Source organism: Cavia porcellus, unplaced genomic scaffold (genome assembly GCF_034190915.1).
Source record: "Cavia porcellus strain 051 isolate PalLab524CR breed Dunkin Hartley unplaced genomic scaffold, mCavPor4.1 scaffold_5, whole genome shotgun sequence".
Lineage (NCBI taxonomy): Eukaryota > Metazoa > Chordata > Mammalia > Rodentia > Caviidae > Cavia > Cavia porcellus.
Window position 1 is genome coordinate 95907556 of NW_026947488.1, and position 15146 is coordinate 95922701.

The window sequence follows — 15146 nt, forward strand, 5'->3', positions numbered from 1 at the left end:
CAGTTTAATATTTTATAAAGAAAATAACAAGTGCAAAATATTACAGAGAAACTTTCTTTTTTTTTTTTTTTTTTTTTAAATTTTATTTAAGGAGAAAAAAAAAAAAGCAGGGAAAGGGTACAAGTTATACAGATTTACAGAAAAAAAATGAACAGTAGGAAATCACTAGTTAATGGATTACATATTGTCATCTTAGAAATAATTGTTCAAGTCACAAAATTAAAGCTTGTAAAGTGGACATTCCATCAATGATACTGCAAACAGCTCTGTTCATTGATCCAATAAAACTCTGTGATATCATTTTCTATCTTATACACTTAAATATACATGCAGTTATATAGTTTGGAGCACTTTGTTTTCCTCTCTTTTGTACCATGACTATTACACATTTTGGGTTTCATTGCTCCCACGGTTCTTATTACTTTTTTGGAAGAGAGTAAAACCAAATGTGACATAACAGAACAGAATCGGTCAAGTCAAAAGGGTGGACATAATAGATAATGTAAAAACATAATACAAGGTGATCAACAATGGTTACCATAATGCCTCCCGCTATCAGAGAAACTTTCTTACAAGACTGGGACTGGAGCCCGAAAGAGATCATTTACAGCAGAGGAAAAACAAAATGTTTCTGCCCAGGGAACCACATAAAAAACTGTGGCGCAGGTGAGCTGACAGGTGAACAGGCAGGCATCACAAAGACTACTACAGCAACAGGAAAACAAAAAGATGTCAGCTATGCCCTGCAACAGGAAGGGACAGGAAAACAGAACACACGTGCTATCAGTGTAGGCCATGCTTGTGCATGGAACATGCAGCTATCAAGTGTGACAGTGGAAGCAAAGATTATTTCCAGGGTGGACTTTTGTATTCACTGTAGTTCACACAGGTTTTTATTTCTGACATTATCTTTTAGGTTTTGTAAGGAAGTGAACAGCTGATGTGAAAATGCTGAAACCCGTTCTATGGACTCATTAACATTTGATATTTTACTGATATTCTATTTTTCTGCTAAGCACATTGTACAATATAATAGGAAGCTCCTGACAAAACAAGAAGACAAGACAGGTGACAAGAATGGCTTGCCATATAAGAAAGGAAATCTAAGTACACATGCTGTTAGTACACGTGAGATGTGTGCATGGAACACGCAGCTGTCATGTGTGAAGACTGCCTTGGGTGTGACAACTGAAGCAAAGGGTTTTTTATTTTAAAAAAGGATAAAATGATACATAATTCCAAAAGAAAGAAAGAAAGAAAAGAAATAGGAAACTAACACTAGCTAATATAGTGCATATTGTTATCTTGAAAGTAGTTGTTCAGTTTACAAGATTTAGGTACAAAAAAATGATCAATCAGACAGTGAAAACACAACTGCTCTTTTTGATTAACAGAGATTAATAATAAAGTTATCCATCTTGTATATATTTACATACACACATATATATGCATACATATTTTTGTGGTAGAGTTCTACTGCTGTTTTCATTGTAGTTCACATAGTAATTCATTTCTGATGCTATCCTTAGGTCTTATAAGTATGCAGCTAATGTGAAAATACTGATAGCTTTACTCTACATGCACAATACATATAAAGAATTTAATACTTCATTTTAACTGATATTTTATGTTCTTGTTATACATACTCTATAGTATGATAAGAACTTCCTGACCAAATAGCAAACCAGCAGGATGTAAAGTATGCCTTACAAAACAGCCAGGAAAGCAAAACACGTGTGCTATCACAGAGTAACCAATACCTATGTATGGGATGCGGTGCTGGCACATACGGAGGCTGCCTTAAGTGTCATCACTGAAGTAAGGTCATTTCTGCTGTGAGTCCTATTGTATTTCCATTGGAGTTCACATAGGAATTTATTTCATATGTATTTTTTAGTGCATCAAAAAGTCAATGTTAAAATTTCGATGCTTTTTCATAAATTCAATATTAAAAATTCAATAAATACCTTATTTTTGTAATTTTTTTCCTGTTCAGTACTCAGTGTTGAATAAAACTCATAAAATTAAAATTAATAATTCATCCATATACATATTCTAAAGAATAAATGTGGGTGTTATATACCCACAACAATGTGTCTTTATGACAAAATTGATGTTATGTTCCATGGGCTACGAAATTTAAAAATCTAGAGGTACCACACCACCCCGCATCCCTGCTCTTGGTACATGCCTAAAGGGAAGGAAATAGCCTCATACAGACATTTGCACTTCTATGCTCACTGAAATACCACCCACAATTTTGGGAAGACCTTCGGTGCCTGCCAACTCATACATGTATAAAGAAACTGGGATGTGTCACAAAGTATGACCAAAATATACCATAAGTACGTTTTAAAAATTCACTACATGAAAGACATACTGCCATTAATCCTCCCTTTAAAGTCCTCCCTTCACTTCAGAAACCTGTATCCCACTGTTCCCGTCACCTTCTAAAGCAGTTCTGGGAGGCTCATTGCATGTCTTCAGTCAAAAATTCAGTGACTGCTGAAAGGTAAGCTCATAAAATCACTGTGTGGCCTTATCCACCTTAATCATCAGATCTGGTACTCAGCCACTTCTGGCTCTTCCTCAAAGACAAAATGACCATGAACACAGAAGATTTTTTTTTTTTTTTGTCTTTTTATCGGTACCAGGGATCGAACTCACGACTGCCTGCTTTCAAGGCAGGCGCTTATGCCGCTGAGCTAAACCCCCAGCCCCAAACACAAAAGATTTGAATCAGGCAGCCACAAGAGCACAACTAGACATGAAAGCAGATTTCAGAAATGCTTCACAAAGTGACAAGAAATCAAGCATGTTGGCACACGCCCATAATCCCAGCCTTTGGGAGGCTAAGGCAGAAGGATCAATGCAAGTTCAAGGTCAGCCTGGGCTACAGTGAGATCAAGGCCAGCCTGTACTACATAGCAAGGTCCTGTCTCATAAAACAACAAAAAGCAAATTGCAAGAACAGTGAAGGAGTGTGTCAAAGGAGGGGGAGAGGGGTTAAGAAGAATTAACTGAAAAGTTTCTTACAGTAAACATTTTTTAAAATCTGAACATTCAACATATGTTTCAATCATAGCTCCTATTTATACATGTGTACATGCATAAGTACATGTATTGTACTTATGCATTACAACATCATATATACACCTTAAATATATATCAAAAATTATTTCTTAAAAATAAGGGGCTGGGGATTTAGCCCAGTGGCTTAAGCACCTGCAGGCATGAGGTGGCAGGCATGAGGTCGTGAGTTCAATCCATGGTACCAAAAAAATAAATAAATAAAAATAAAAATAAAAATAATGCATGCAAGGGAAGTCATATTTAGAATTTTAACAACGACATGGTTATAAAATATTTCAGGAGCAAAAGTAAGGTTTTCGGGTTAAAAAGCATGGGTTTTTTTTTTCATATTTCACTTCTAATCTTTTTCTTATAAAAATTTAGAGTATTTCCTCCCCCTCAAAAAAAAAAACCATTCCAATTCACTGACAATAATTCTATCATGTTCTATAATTTTGATGTAAGCAAATTTTACAATTTTCATCAAGGAAATTCTATGGAAGTCTCTGAAGTTCTGGACAAACACCATCTCAGGCCTTTCCCAATCACTTTGACAAAAACGTAAAGGACTGTGACTCCCAGGCACACACCCCCGCTACTCCCTCTCTGGCCCTCCTCACCACACCGTCAGGTCACTGATGGCAGAATCACCACAGCTTAGCCATCCACACACAGCACTCACAACGCCCAGCACCACACACACTCAGGGACATTTATGAGAAAGACTTCTGGAATTACTAAAAATTACACACTGCTCACGCCTACCTGCAGTTTCATCATTTTGGGGAACTAATAAATTCCCAAGCAGCAAATTTAATCCCTTACCCTCGTTCCAGCTCAGTATCTAATCATTATTCAAATAAAGCAAGCTAAATAACATAATCTGACAACTAATATAACATGGTTATTCAAAAAAATAAGTGAAAGAAAAATAACTTTTTATTTACACTTGGGTACTTAACTATGACATTTACCATCTAAATCATCCAGGACTATGTTTTAACGAGCAACATCATAGAGATAAAACTTGGAACTCAGAGACACAGAGACTGAGGGTTGTTTTTTTGTTTTTGGAACCAGGGATCTAATTCATAACCTCACGCTTGCCAGGCAGGCTCTTGTACTCTGAGCTAAATCCCTGGCCCTGAGACCGAGGTTTTTAATCAAAGAAATCTGATCAGGAATGCACCTACAGATTTCTACGGTGAACAGGAAAAGGAGCACAATAAAACATGTACAATCATCTTTTCACTCCATAGTCAACAGTCTTAAAATTTTTAAGATTGACAGCAAATATTTACTTTCTTAAGACTATGTAGCTTTTCGACAAATGCTTATAATCTATGAACATTTATTCACTCAATAAATGTATAATGAAAACCAATTACAAGCCTGTGTTACTTGTTTACAGAAACAATAAGATTTGCTGAAATTCATTACACAATGTTCAAAAACTAAACTTTTTTATTTTTTCAAACTCTCTTCTATATTCAGCACAGTGATAACAAATACTTATTAAATATTCCTTGGCTGCTGAATATTTCTTCCTTTATATTCTTTTACATGTTCAGAATGAAAGTTCTCAGTAAGCAGATTTAATAGTGATTATATAAAGAAGCCTAGCAAAGAGAAAAAAATGCCATGTAATGAGAATTTTTACATGACTACTGCCATGGCTGTGACAGAATTCACGGCTGTGACAGAATCACCGCACAGAAAGCCACCAGCCATCACCTAGCCGCCTGTCACCTCTGCAGGAACACAGGGAAGAGACAGGCCCTGGATTCGCAGTCATCCACAATGTACTTTCCCAACACAAACGCATCACATCCCTGCATTCGTGAACAATTTAAACTGAAGAGGTTCACTATGCTTTTGCTGTCCTGTAATCAGAGAATAACGCCGGGACTGAGAGGGTGACAGGTGGAAGGTGCCCAGCATGCTTTACAGAACATCCTGTGAGTTCAATTACTTCAAAACTTAAAATTTTTTTTTGAAAATCCAGTGAGGTAACATAGTTTTAATAATTGCTAAAATAAAGTAAAATGAGTAAATTATTAATTGCTTCTGTAAATTCAGAATCTGAACATCTGGAGAAAAATACTTGTGGGAATGCTATTTAGAGGTTTGAATCATATACAAGATAGTTAATCCTTTCCCAAGTTATACAATTTACAAAGTGAAAAGTAAATGTATGGCTACTTGAGTCATAGAAACACAATAAACCAGCAAATAACGTACAGATAAGCAAATTATCCTTTCTCAGGGAAACAGCAGATTTGGACCTGACTTTTTCCTCTCTCTCTTTTGGTGGTGCTGTTACTGAACTCAGGGCCTTCCCATGGAGCTACATCCCCAGTCATTTCTTTAAATTACGTAATAGAGTTTTGGGCCAGAGATTTAGTTCAGAGCAAAGCGCCTGCCTGGCAAGCACAAGGTCCTGAGTTCAATTCCTGATAACCTTCCATTTCTTTTCACTGTATGAGAGGGGGTCTTGGTAAGTTCCTCGGTTTCCAGGCTGGGCTTCCACTTACGGTCAGAGTACCACAATCACAGGTGTGCACCACCACGTCTGGCTGACGGTTAACTTTGTAATGGGGCAAATAACCGCCAGGTATCAGATTCCTATTTTTCTAAAGTGACTATTAATTTAGCTAGTCCTTCTAAAGTCCATAATGTCTGGTGAAGGGACAGCAGCAAGCTAGGAGGAAACATGACACAGGAAGCAGCAGCCGGGCCGGATACTAAAAATGCAGCCGATTTTCCAAGCATTGACCACATAGCTGTTACGACACATCAAAAATCACCCTGTCACATGAGCTCCAGACACAGCTTTAGTACCAAGGACCTATGAAACCGAGAAAGTGAAGAGTTGGTGCAAGACTCAGCTGTCATGATTGCCTTGAGGACCTGGAGTGGACAGGGCGTTAGTGGCAAAGATCTGCAGCCAGGCAGGTGGATCGCCTGCCCAGGAATGCCACTTATAGGGGAAGGCAGGAAGAAAGTCTTGACACAGGCCTCCGAAGCATCATTACAAAAAGGCGCCAGTCTGTCACAGGCAATAATGACAGAGTCCCTAGAAGGATTAGGCTGTACACACAAAACTCAAAACCCATGATTGTTCTTTCAAATCCTCACTCATCCAGTAGTTCTCTGAACTCCAAAATAGGACAGCATTGCACATCCACTATGGCCTCACAAGACCTTGCCTGTTTATTACAGTTTCTGATGGGAATTCCAGGACACCCTGCGTCCACTCTCCTCAGCAAGGATGGCCTGGCTAAGCCCCGAGCACCCAGTCAACACGATGCTCTCGTGTGCAGTATCACAGAACAACAGCGTGATACACCTCACGCCACACTGGGCTGAATCAGATACCGTGCACAGACCGACTGATGCGCATGGTGAAGAAGTCTAAAAGGAAACTGCATGGGAGAAAACCTAAGCCTAAGGAATCATAATTTTCTTTGAGAAAGGGTACAGATCTAGTGGTAAGACCGCTGAATTACAAAAATAAAACCAAACCCTGCTCACACAATAAGCATGGAAGGAAGCACCAAAAATAAACCTCCAACTCAGTGTTAGAGGGAGATTGCAAGTTGGTCAAAATCTAGATCAATAACAGATCACAATGTACCAGACACGAGGGAGGGGCACTCAGAGCACTGAGAGGCGGGGCTGCAGGCTCGGCCCAGCCTCTGCTGCGGGTGCAGCCCCTGGGCTCTCCCCGTCCTGGCAGTCTCCTAAGCACGCAAGACCCCGGGGGACAGAAAGGGCACCCGAGGCTCAGGACAGGGTCTCCAGTCACAGGTGATGGTCCGTGCCCCAACACCAGATGTTCCAGGGCCGACAGGCACCTGCTGCCCACCACCTCCCTGAAGAGAAAGGGACACAGAAGCAAGAACAAGCATGGCTGTTCCATGATGAACTCTCCTCCACTCAGTGTGGACATCAGCTATTTCTACATTTCTCTGCTTCTTCCTGATCATCACATGTTGATGGTGGGTGACTCTATCAGTTTCCCAAATTGTACCCCGCATTTCTTGAGTCGTGGAAAGATGATGCTGGGACACGGTAGACGACCTACAGAAGCCTGTGCAGAGGTTGCAGAGAGAGAAAATGGAGGGAAAGGCATAAACACGGCCCTTCACACAGCTCTTACTGAACACACGGGCGCCAATGAACACATGGTCTCCAGCAAAGCAGTCCACATTTGGGGCTGGGGATTTAGCTCAGTGGCATAAGTGCCTGCCTTACAAGCAGGCAGTCGTGAGTTCGATCCCTGGTACCGATAAAAAGGAAAAAGATTAAAAAAAAAAAAAAAAAAAAAAAAGCAGTCCACATTCCCGAAGGCCAGCAGTTATTCCCCGCCGCAGCCAGCATCTTCTCCCCAGTCTGCAGGAATTAGTCCCACATACGGTGATTGCACAACTCAACAAACCCCAGCCAATGAAACAGGTATGTGGAAGTCAGGAAGGGAGGCCAAAAGGAGCCAGCCCTTCCCCTCTGGGCCTTAGCCTGAAAGGCTGGGAGGTGACCTCCCTGGAGCCAAGAAAGGCACTCAGGGAACCTGGGGAGGAGCAGCCAGGCCCTGCTCCGGCAGAGGGAAGCTAGGCCAGACAGACAGATCGTATATTTAGAGCTTCTGGGAGAAGATGGGGCACAGCAGACTCCACACTCACGGAGCTCAGGAGCCAGGGTCACACAGTGCTCCACACTGCCACGCTGCCACCCCTGCGGCCTGAAGAGCGAGCACCCTCCAGCCTGGGCTCAGCACCCCTCAGCTTGCACAGCACCAGCCGGCCCACAGCTCCTCCGGCTCTGTCCAGTGTTCCCTTAGCAGAGACTTTTCCACACAGCCCCAAGCACCCCAAAGGGTTGCCTCCCTTGCCCAGTCTCCCCTGCACCATGGCACTCAGATGACATCGTGGCACTCGGATGACACCGTGGCAGGGTGAAGCTGACAGTGACCCTATGGCAAGGCAAGAGGATGCGTATCCATCACATTCTGTAATAACCCAGTCACTGTCATCTACGCCCCAAGTCAGCACTGATGCTCTCACCACCACACAGAGCACACAGCACACACTCAGGCTTCTCTGTAAAAATGAACAAATGATGGCCAGGCATGGCGGTGCAGGCCTGTCAGCCCAGCACTCAGGAGGCTGAGGCATAAAAATCTATGTCAGTTCAAGGCCAGCCTAGGCTACGCAGCAAGACCCTGTCTTAAAACAAAGAAGCAAACAATTACAGCAATAAAAATGAACACAAGGACTAGCAGCAAAGGGAATGGAAGGGCGGGGCCAGGACTTCCTGCCCTGGAAGCTCTGACCACAGAGGAGCAGCTACTCGGGATTCCGACAAGAAAAACAGCCGTGCGGTAGAAAGACAACTGCACATCTTTCAAAATTTTGCACAGTGACAGAGAAATCATTTTGGAAAGAGTGACAGTGTGAGACGGCTGAGCCTGCCTAGAATCGAGAGCATGTAAAGACCACCTCTGCAGAGGGATCGGCTGCAGCTAAATGGAGGGGAGTGAATGAATATTCAAAGGGTCAGCGCAAGCAGGCCCAGCTCACCTGGACGCAGGGCCCGCAGACACTGAGAATGGGCAGCCACTGCCAGGCTGTCAGGGCTGAGGGAGGGACAAGGGCATCCTCTGCACCCGACAAGGCAGGTGGGAGTGCAGTCTGGGGAGAGGCCACTGAGAAGTTCTGGACACTGAGCCGCAGTGGACATGTCTATCTACTTTCAGATAGGTAACTAGGGCTCAGCGGCAAGCTTTGGGCTTTTTGAAGGTGAGACACACTGCTCAGGTCAGGTGCAGCAGCCTAAGCCTGGAATCAAGCCACTAAGGAGGACTCAGTCACTTGAGCCCAAGAGTTCAAATCAGTGTGGGTAACTTTTAAAAAAGATACAATGTTGATATTAAACTATAATGGTTTAAGTACTCCAGGCATGCTATTTCAAATCTGTACTGGTCTATATATGTGTGATGCTCCATATGAAAAACAAAGCCATCTTCCATCTCACTATAAGGTCAGTGCCCTGAACATCAAAATTTGACAAACCTGATGGTACACATAAGAAACATGAAATATAATGTTAGGGAATTAACCTAACTATGATGCATAATGCTATAATTATTTCTATAGTAATGCTTCTTACAGGGTGGGGGGATGAGTCCAGACAGCATGATTATCACAATCTGCAAATGACAGAAAAAAGCAAACTCCCATAAAACCCTGCCATGGTAATGGAGTACACTGAACATATTTACCTTCCAGCTCCACCTTGCTTTATTTACCATTAACTTTTCTCAGTGAGACAGAGCAGAAGCAAAAAAAACAAAAACAAAACAAAAACAAAAACCGCCGCAGACGTCTTGGTCATTTAAAAAATACCCTGACAGGCTCACTGTTCCAGTTCTCCCTCATCTCTGGGTGTCTGTGCTTTCAGGAGCACTCCACATTTCTGTGCCCACCTGGCTGCTCCAACTCCAGATGCCTCAGAGAAATGGCGCCTCCTGCAGAAGTGCTGCCAGAGTGGAGCCCGGGCCCCAGGTAACCCACCTTCGAGGCGCCTGATGCCCCGCCAGGCCTCTTCTGGCAGACTGTGAACTCCATCAGGACAGTGACCCTGCACACCCCACACACAGGATGCGTCGTGTCCGTGATGAGCAAATGTGTGAAGCGGAGAGTAAAAACTTCTCTCTTTTCTGTAAGAATTACTGAGGAGCTGAGCATCTCTTATTGATTATAGTGCACCCAAACTAGGACTATGCCCCTCCCTAGTCACAACCCGACTACCCACTTGAGGTTACCTGACAAATGTTACACTTCACACCCCCTTCTAATCAGTGACACACTACTGCAAGAGAGGAACACAGTGTTTTACTATTAAGAGCAAACTATTCCTATGAAGTGTATCTAATTCAACCCCTGCCCACACTACATCTATAAGAAATTTCAAAGATTTTGATATTGTGCTTGCAGAAAGAATGGTTACCAGTTAAAGCACTGTCAAGACTTTTAAGTAAAAAAGAGTTCAAAGAGTTTCTAAAACTCTGGTGAAATTTCTTCAGTGCAAAGTACTGGCATATACACAGAATCTTTTTATAAGTCTAAGTAAAAAACTGAAAACAAAAATGCTTTGTGCTAATTTTTCAGAATCTATTCTAAATTTTTCTACTATCTACTTCACTTTTTAAAAAGACAACTAAAAAACTGTTAACAGCTAAGCAGCAGAATAATTCCCCAATGAGTCCTTCACTAGAGGCAAATTTAACAACACTAAAGGTGAAAGATACACTTAAAGAACTAGAGCATTCAGGAGATTTAACTCTCAACCAAAACAAACAAACAAAAAAAAACCCAGAATTTTTGCTTTAGGAATGTTTATGCTAAACTTCTCATGCTGGTCCAAACACCACTGCAAAATAAATACAACAGTAGGCACATAATAAACATAGAATACATATCTAACGAAGGGCTAAAATTTCATTTCCTGAAAATATCAAGTGTTACAATATCAAAGTTACAGGGCAACTGGGACTCTCACACACTGTAGGTAAGAAACAGAGTAGAACAGCTAGTGTGGAAAACAGCTTTTTGGTTCCAGAAAATTACCCACAATGATAATTATCACAGGACCAAATAATCTCACTCCTAGGTATTAACTAAGAAAACTGAAAACTTTTCTCTCTCCCACAGACTTTGATACCAAAGTTTATAATATCTTTAATATAATAACTGGCTGAAACGAAGAGCAACTCAAATGTCCACCAGCTGGTCAGTGGATGTGCTGTGGTACCTGCACACCAAGGGCTGCTGCTCAGCAACAACAAAAGCAAAGACTCAGTGGTATGCAAGGACAGGCCGGCACCAGTCCATCGCTAAGTTTCAGGGATTCTTTGCAAACATGGGCTGGGTGACAGTGCTCAGGCCACAGTAAATGGCAAATGGACGGATCCAGGACGACGAGGGGACAGACAGGCTGTGAAACACTCACCAGCCCACCACTGAATACGCAGTTACATCCAACAGCTGAACGAGTACCACAAGCACACTGCTGAGTGAAAGAAGATAAGAAACATAACACACATCACCAAGGACCTTAACGGTTCATGTTAGGAAGAAGACGGGCCACAAGGGGCAGGAGAGGACTTTTCGGAATGAGGGAAACATGGCGGTGAAGGTGAGCCCACTGCATACAGATGCAGAACTTTTACTGCATGTAAATTATACCTTCATAAACCTGACTTCAAAAACGTAAGGAAAGTCATGGATTTCCTCATTATTTTACAGATGCTAAATGTATCAAATATACAAAGGGGAAACTGAAACTTAGTGGAAACACCGGGCAAGCACATGTTGATACCACAAACAGAAATGTTTAACATGTCAAAAAACGAATCTGGAATCACAGGAAACACCAAAATCCTGTGAAGGATTCCGCCAAAGACACTGTAGGATGGCTCCACTTGAGTGTGACTTCAGACTAGTTTTAACAAAAGTTAGTGTCACTAAGGGAGGGATCTTTCTACTGGGCATGCATGGCTCTCAAACCCCAAGGTACGGATGTGTCTATAATCTCAAATACATTTTCATTTCTATCTAAAACATCACTTAATCATTTTAACATCAATTAAGTGTTGTCACTGATTCAAAATCCAGCACAGCCTAGTTATTAGCAATGCTGGCTCTAGGTTTATTACAATCAGGCTCAAATGTTGGCCCACTGATATATAAGTGTCTATTTCTCCATCTGTAAAATGGGATTAACATTCTCCTGGGGTTTTAGTAAGAAGGCATAAAAAACTATTTCTGTGTGTTCTCAATCATCAATATTGCTCAGACATAATTACAAGCAAAGCACATATAAATTATCTAATCCATTCCTAAGAATTTTAATGTTCCTCAAATATTGTACTAGCAATTTAATCCTTACTTTTCTTGGAGAGGGGAACTCACTGTGATACTCAGGCCAGTCTCTAGTACCGGGGCTCAAGCCATCCACCCTCTTCAGCCTTGCAGGTGCTGGGACTACAAGATCCTGCCAGGAAATTTATTTGGCCAGTGGTTCATCTTTTGTGGACTCAGGTCCTTTTAAGAATATGATGACTACATGGCCTCTTTACCCAGAAAAAAATGCAAATCGATGCTATGTTTTACATATGATTTCTGGAGACCAAGGACCTCATGAAACACATGCATAAAATTAAGAATGCCTGGTGAAAACTCTTAAAAGCTGCAAAGCTGAACAGCGGAATTTAAAGAATCTTCCAAGTAGGGAATCCAACTGGTACTGAAATATTACATTCATTTAATTTTTTGCTCAGATTTTGCCAGTATCAAGATCAGAGCATCATGTTTTCTAATTCATACTTTTTTTTGCAGAAATTTTAATTTAAAAGGATATTTTAAATGAATTCATTTCACCTCCAGCACAGAAACCTGCAATAAAAAGCTCTCTAGTAGCTTGAGACAGAATGGTTTAAAGTGTAACACACACTATGTGCTCAAGTAACTTAGGTAGTCTCCTCAAGCCTAATGCAATACACGTTTTTAAATACTGTATAAAAGCACACAGAGATAATTCCTATACTTAAAGAGTCCTATGGTAAGTTTTTTCTTTTTGAAGTGGGATGTTTTGCTTACTAGACCTATGCACAAAGACCACGTCTAGTTTCTGTAAATCAGTACATTCCTTATAATATTTTGTTAGGTTTATTTGTTGCATGCCATTATGGTGGAAATTAATTGTTCTAACTCCACTACCAAACAAACACTAACCTGGAAACACGCTATCTCAACGCAAAAGATTGTTTTCCTTTTTGAATTGTTTGGCTTTCAGATGACACAATAACCAGTTGGCACTAACCAATGCCTGCCCATTACTGAACAAAAATAGTTTTCCACATGCATAAGCACCATTTTTCCCCTCAAAGCGCCTAACTATTTCCAATGGACTGAATGTCCCAGCCAGAGTCGACATACACAGTAAACATCCGCTGGCTCTGGGGTGCCACACCATGTCAGTGTAGGAAGAACCGAAAAGGCACACCATTGAATCCAAGGAGATAAGACGCAGCACCTCACGCTCCAACACTGGCCAGATGGCTTTGGTCACAAAGGTCACGGGTGTTTTTAAGCCACGGAGTGCGCGTGAATGTTTGGGATGCCACCGCATCCCCAGAGCACAGGGGGACAGGAGCACCTGCGGGCCCTCCCTACCAAGAGGTGGCAGGAGCATCTCTGGTTCCTCCCCCAGGGAAGGGTTCCGGGCCCCGGGTGCGTGGATCAATGAGCCCGAGGCCCGCAGCCCACAGCAGGCGCGGGATGAGGCCTGGCTCAGGGCGCGCGGGCGAGGGGACCTCGGGGACCGTGGATGGGGGGTGCGGACCGCGCCCACCCGGGTGCGCAGGTCTCCCTCAGCCCCGATGCTCCCGAGGCCGCCCCTCGCCCCTCTCCGCACCAAGACCCCTGCCCAGCTCGATGCCAGCCCCGCGCCAGCGCCCTCTCCGGGCCTCGAGGACGCGGGCCAGGCCGGCGCCGGTGGCCGCGGCCTGCGCCCAGGGCCGGGCGGGCGTCCTCACCACGCGCGCACAAAGCGGCGCCGCGGACTCACCAAAGGGGACGAGGACGCTTCCAGCGACCGTGGTGACACCGCCGGGAACCACGCCCGGCCCAGGATCCCGTCCGCGGACGGCGGCCGAGGCGACCGACCGCGCAGCCGCCTACCCAGCTCCGGCCCTGGACCCTGCGCCGCCGCGCCCCGCCGCGCGCCTGGCGCCCGCCGCCTCGGCCTGGGCGCCGCCCGGGGCTCCGCTCCCCATCAAGGCCGGGCCGCGCCGCGGCGCCCGAGCAGCGCTGTGGGGGCCGGGCCCGCGCGGCCGCCGGTGGCCATCTTGGTCCTCGCTCGCGTTCGGCGTCCCCGCTCCCGCGGCCGCGATCCTCCCCGCCCTCCGCCGCCCGCCGGCCGCTCCTCCTCCTCCCGCCGCCCCGCCCGCCCGCCCGCCCGCTCCTCCTCTCGGCCGCCGCCGCCGCCGCCCGCGCCGCGCTCACCTCCCTCCGCTCCCGCGGCCGGACTCCGCACCCACGCCCGCGCTCGCTGCTGCCCGCCCGTCACGCGCGACGGGAAGCGCGAGGCTACGCCCGGGCCGCGCCGGCCCTCGCCGCGCCGCGCCCAGCCCAGCCGGTGCGGAGGGCGCCGTCCTCGGGAACTCAGCGCCCGGCGGGAGCCGGGGCCGAGGTCCCTCTCTTCCCGGGGAGGCCCGCGTGCGCCCCTCCGCGGCCCCGCTGTCGTGCGCCGGAGCGCGCCCGGGAGCCCAGAGTGCGTGCCCTCGGGGCCAGACCCGCGTCGTCCGGGTCGCGCTCCGGTCCCCCCCGTGGGGACGCAGCAGACGGCGCCGGACCCCGTCACGCGGCCCGGCGTGGGCAGGGCGAGGAGGTCCTGTCGGGGAGCGGAGGCCAGGGCGCCTCCGGGATTGGACCCATCAGTCCGGACGGACTCACCGCGTCGGACCGCTGGGGCGCCGCTTCTGCGGACGCCGCCGTCCACTCGAGCGCCTGGCCTTGTGGAAGCCCGGAGGAGAGGCCTCCAAGGGGATTTCTTCGCGGGGCCAAATGAAAAAGAAACGGCCTCAAATGTGATTTTAGATTACTTAAAATATGTCATTTTAAAGTTCAAATCTGGGGTTTCAAAGCTCCGAAAAGAATGCTGTAAAACAAAGCTAAAATGTTTGTAATAAAACATCTTCCAGGGGAGAGCGGGAGTCTAATGTTTTTCTTCCATCCTCCTAGTGTGACCTGCACCCGGTTAAGCCTGCAGTCACCCCATCTTTTAGAGCTAGTAACTCTCCTCCTACTGGAGATCAACAACGTACACCGCTAAAGAAAACTCTTAAGCCTGGAGAAAGATCCTAAGATACCATTGTTTATTACATTGTGAAGTAAATGACTGAGAACCAAGTACCTGTAGGGGCAGGGAGTGTACTGGTGTTTTCTCTTGTGACCTTTTCATGTTTGTTCCCTGGATTTTGGGAACGATGGAGAACCAGACTAACAGAACAA

The 15146-nt window shown here is 45.2% G+C and overlaps 1 protein-coding gene across 12 annotated transcripts in view; it reads right to left on the bottom strand.

Annotated features, from left to right (window-relative positions):
* The window catches only part of Wdfy3 (WD repeat and FYVE domain containing 3), a 277794-nt gene extending 263518 nt beyond the window's left edge, over positions 1-14276 (bottom strand). For 10 of the 12 annotated variants that reach the window (XM_063249371.1, XM_063249369.1, XM_063249366.1 and 7 more), the window contains exon 1: positions 13702-13840. The gene's annotated coding sequence lies outside the window, so the exon portion shown is untranslated. Of the gene's footprint in view, positions 1-13701; positions 13841-14138 lie in introns of those variants that run through there. The other 2 variants (XM_063249360.1, XM_063249363.1) reach the window with 1 other exon arrangement.
* Positions 14277-15146: the final 870 nt, after the last annotated feature.